This window comes from Berghia stephanieae, chromosome 14, assembly GCF_034508935.2.
Source record: "Berghia stephanieae isolate SIO BIC M18660-M18661 chromosome 14, UCSD_Bste_1.3, whole genome shotgun sequence".
NCBI classification, from domain to species: Eukaryota; Metazoa; Mollusca; class Gastropoda; order Nudibranchia; family Aeolidiidae; genus Berghia; species Berghia stephanieae.
Window position 1 is genome coordinate 17,451,588 of NC_088373.1, and position 5,001 is coordinate 17,456,588.

At 34.1% G+C, this 5,001-nt stretch overlaps 1 protein-coding gene across 1 annotated transcript in view; it reads right to left on the reverse strand.

Moving 5' to 3' along the window:
* Positions 1-714, reverse strand: part of LOC144959800 (microsomal glutathione S-transferase 1-like) — a 4,809-nt gene extending 4,095 nt beyond the window's left edge. The window contains exon 1 of the mRNA XM_078892549.1: positions 605-714. The gene's annotated coding sequence lies outside the window, so the exon portion shown is untranslated. The remainder of the gene's footprint in view (positions 1-604) is intronic.
* Between the last annotated feature and the right edge of the window lie 4,287 nt (positions 715-5,001).

Consider the following 5,001-nt stretch of genomic DNA (forward strand, 5'->3'; position numbering starts at 1 on the left):
CCAGTTCATAAAGTATCTTCATTTGGTTATCTATTTCTATTGGACAAGAATTTTATTATAAGTATAATCCTAGTCACCATAATATATCCGCTTGTTGTTCCACTGTACTTTTTAAGACTTTTAATATTGTTTGCCAATTTTTATTTAATTTATTAGCATTTAATATTTCTATAATATATTACCGAATTGTGTTGTGATACAAAATTATAATTTCCACACAAGGATCAATAAAGTATTTTTTAAAATCTTATCTTATATTATCTTATCTTATCTTATCTTATCTTATCTTCTTCTTCTTCTTCTTCTTCTTCTTCTTCTTCTTCTTCTTCTTCTTCTTCTTCTTCTTCTTCTTCTTCTTCTTCTCCTTCTTCTCATCGCCGTCGCCATTATTATTATTATTATTATTATTATTATTATTATTATTATTATTATTATTATTATTATTATTACTATTATTATTTTCACTATTTATTATTATCATTATTATTGTCGTTGGTATTATTATTATTATTATTATTATTATTATTATTATTATTATTATTATTATTATTATTATTATTATTATTATTATTATTATTATTATTATTATAATATACCAACTCACCGAGTGTGTTCAATCCGGTTGAAAGCAGCAGCTACACACACAACACAACACAGACTTGATTTGTCATTGTGAATATCGGACTATCATCGTAAACAAGACGGACAAGACCGCTATTTCCGTTTGTAATCTAGTGTCGATATTGCCATGCGCAGAGCGATATCCGTCTCATACGGATTACTGTGTCTAAGTCCCTTGTGTTTACCTTCGTGATCTCTTTACTATCCATAAGAACACCCGCAGGGCTTCGTTATTTTCACAATCTTACGGATTTTTGTGATAACAGCAATCTTCTCAATGGTGATTGCTAACTTCATTAATTTCTCTTAAACGTTGAACTATAGTCAGATGTTTAATAAGTGGCTCGTGTTTTTCTTCCTTTTCTCCTCTCTCCCCCCCCCCCCAATACATTGCTGCAAAATTTGTATGAACCTCTGAATCATTTTGTCTTAATAAAAAATATTTTTTCATGAATTTTAAAACAATAGGAAAGGATTTCGTTTATTACAGCCATATTTAAATCGATAACAGGTGAGGATCGGAACTCATAGAAGATTTACATTATCAAAATTATGAATTTCCCTCATATCCATGTTGAAGGAATTTGTTAAACTGGAGTGTTCGGTTAATTGAAGCTTAAACGATATGCGTGCAGTATTTGAATATGAAGCAACGAATGGCAATGATTAAATATCAGACATCTACATTTTATAACTATCAATACACATTACTGGTGGATACAAACGAAAATGAACATAACGCACTTTCAATATAATTTTGATTGCAAAAGTTTGAGAAATAGCTTGTGTTTATGCAAAAGAGAATTACATAATTTTTTTGTAGACTGGTCAAAACTAAAAATTCTTCAATTATGAGACAGTGTCTCAACAAATATGTGTTCAACAATAACAACAACAACAACAACAATAACAACAACAACCAATAAATTTTAGACACATCAATCAGCACAGTCTGATACCGAGGATGATGAAAAGGAGAAATGAAACGACTACAGAAAGATTTCGAGTATCACTCTATCCAATGAAATGTAATTTTCATCTAGTTTTTCGAAGGTTGAGGCAGACCTTTTCTCAATCTACTATTTATCATTTATTGCCTCGTCGGTGAGAATAAATTTGGTGTTCCTCCTCTCAATCTTTCCCTCTACTTAGGCCCATTGACCTCGATTGGTTGCGCTCACAGTGATATGGGGGAAGTCGCGCAACCTCGTGTCAAAACTCCCTGATTAGACAGTCTGCTTTGAAAGCTGTTTCTGGTTCATTTCTTTTTTTTTGTTACTAAGGAGTATAGTTAGCATTTTGATAAATTGTCAGAATATGCAGTACTGTCTGATTGAAACCATGTAATCATGTCAGTGTTTATAGTTGCCAAAGTTGGAGCCTTAAAGTGACCATGGGCCAACGAATGGTAGCGTTGTCCGATAAAATACAGGTGGGTGCTTCAAGGAGGGCAGCAAACGATATTTAGTCAGTCTTAAAACGCCTTTGCATTGACCCCAGAATAAATTTCCAGATGATGCAGAGAAGAAAAATGGCATGGCATCCTTTTAAATATCCAGTATCATCACCACCTGCAAGAATAACAATGATTCTCTGTCCAGAACCCATGGTCCTTTTTCTGCTTGAATAATCAGACGTCCAATATTTTTCTCGGATGTATATTTACGCTCACCCATACATCTTTGGATGATGTCCATATCAAAGATATCAATGATCCTTTTCCTGCAACGTCGTTCTACACTGGTGATATCTCTGTCGTATTTCGATAACGATCTTCTTATGGTTGATTGTGAAATTCCAAAAACATTGCCGTCCTCTTTAATGACTTATCGATAGATCACAAGAAAACTTTTTTTCTCAGCTTTACGAGAGTAGAACCTTTAATGGCCATGTAAAACGTTCATGCATAGACCAAAATGTGTGAAAGTTATATTAACAGTGTTTGATAATTTGACAATATTGAGTATACAATCAGTATTTTAAATGATTTAAAGCAAGAGATTTCATATCAGTCTTAGGTAATTGCGACATGATGTAGACAATATCCATAAATAATAAATTCAAAATTTAATACAAACAACATAAGTGGTATGTTTATAATACATAAAGCGAATTGTTGTTATTTGGAAAGAAGTATGACGTGAATTCAAAATCACTACGTCAGCACAAGATTGTTTGGAAATACGATGAATCCATGCATACTTTGTGGTGCGTAAATTGTTTTCATTTTTTCTCACTGTAAAATCTCTAATTTTATGTCAGCTGTTTTAAAGTAGTTTTTATAGGTCTTAAAGAAGAAAAAAATTTTAATATGGCATCAATACGGTCCGAAATCTAGATTCAGTTAAGACAAATTGAGTCAGTGTTTTACACAAATTTTTACAACTTTTGATAGAGGGACAGCTGAGAAAAACCAGAAAAACATGGGCCATTAATAAAAAATCTGACTATAGTTTAAATCAGCCTTGTTCTACTCTCTCCTCTCCGGCCACTTTCCGGATTTTCCCCAAAACCTCACACCCAACCTATACAAAAATAGATTTGTTTCAATCAAACACAAAATCTGTTAGTTCTTGCTGTATCTTCTTTTTGGTAAACGAGCTGTTCATTCAACACAGAGTTAATATACTTTAACTATAGCAAACCTTTTGGTTCAAATATGATGATGTACAAATGAAATCAGAATGACAAACATGTTGGCTGCATCGTAACAAATGTGACGATTTTCATATGGATGGTAAGGAGGGGGTTAAGAAAAGGCGACAAATGCCAGGTTTTTATGACCACTTTCCGCCGGTACTAAACAATTCTTGGAATACGAACTGGAGCCCTTGGCTTTTATAGGAACAAATACCGGACAGATTATCATGAACGCCCCCCCACCCCCACCCCCTCACATTTTGAATAAATCTCACTACTTACTGTGGTGACGTTAATGTAACCAAATGTGAGGCTGGCTGAGAAAACCCGGGAAGACGCGCCAAGCTTCGATTCGAGATATAAGCCAAAATAGAAGATAACGTGTTTCCCATAGCAACAAATTTTATTCAGAAAAAAATTCATAACTTGGGTTCTAATAGACATAGAAAGAACATTTAAAGTGGTAAATGATCAGAAAGATGTGGTCTACACCACTGTATACATAACTTCATTCATGAAATTTGCGCATTTTTCTAGCTTTTCTCAGCCAGCCACACATTTGTACAAAGGCATCAACGACACAATCTGACAACTCTTGCTTAGGACAATTATAATGAGTGCGCTCGGCGCATAGTTGAGTCCTTGGAGAAGGCTCTTTACTCACATTCTCTCACCGTACTCAGGTGAAAATGAGTACCTGGTCGTTTTCAGCGTTGTTTCTGTCGGAAAAATCTAACATCGCCTAACAGGCGTCATGTCACGTCCTAAATGTTAAATGTTGCTGTTGACAATCGACCACTTGTAAAGCGCTTTGAGCACATTTAGTGGATATTTCACTAAATAAAAGCTCACTTACTTAAAATAATAAAATTAACGATACAGATATCTCGCCTTCATTCATAGTGCATTATTGATCTCAAACTTTGATGGAATCTAAGAATACTGCAAGTCGAGGGTCATTTACTGCGCGTAAAAAGGAAGTAATACGTTCACAATGGTGTATGTGTCTCTGTGTATTAACAGTTCTGTACGAAATATTTACTAAAGATATCGACTAAGTTTAAACTTAAATTTGAGCTTTTATATAGCGCAATATCCACTAAACGTGATCAAAGCGCTTTACAAAGGGTCCATGACCAACAGCAACACGTAAAATGTAGAACGACACTTGAATTTTGAATCGTTTATTTTAGAGTTACTTCTAGTGTGACCAGAGATATCACTAAATATTCAACAAAGCCCAATCGCTCATGGGCGGATCAGCTGATTACTAAGTCACACCGGAAGTAATTTTTTTTTTCTGAAGAGCAAATTAACGATTTTTTTTGTTACATGTTTTCCCTCGTTTTGATTCAAAATTCAAAATATCTTTAGCAAAATATTTTCTAAAGAACTGGTAATACATACATATCCGACAAACATTGCATTTATTAGGTCCTATTTTTATGCAATAATCGACCCACGAATTGCAGTGGTCTTAGTTTCCATCAAAATAATGACGTTGATTATGCAATATGGTTAAAAGTTAAATATCCGTATCGTTACTTTCACATTGCAGTGGTCCGAATCAAGAAGGGTTGTCAGATTGTGCATTTGGTTACAAAAACACTACCTCGATAACTGGTGTGATTCAGTCAAAATGTTAGAAAACAGTAGGGGCTGCTTGAAGCCGGTGATCGTAAAATACTAACGGAAGAGTGAAAATGGAGAGGCTTCGTATAGGAACAAAACAGACAATGG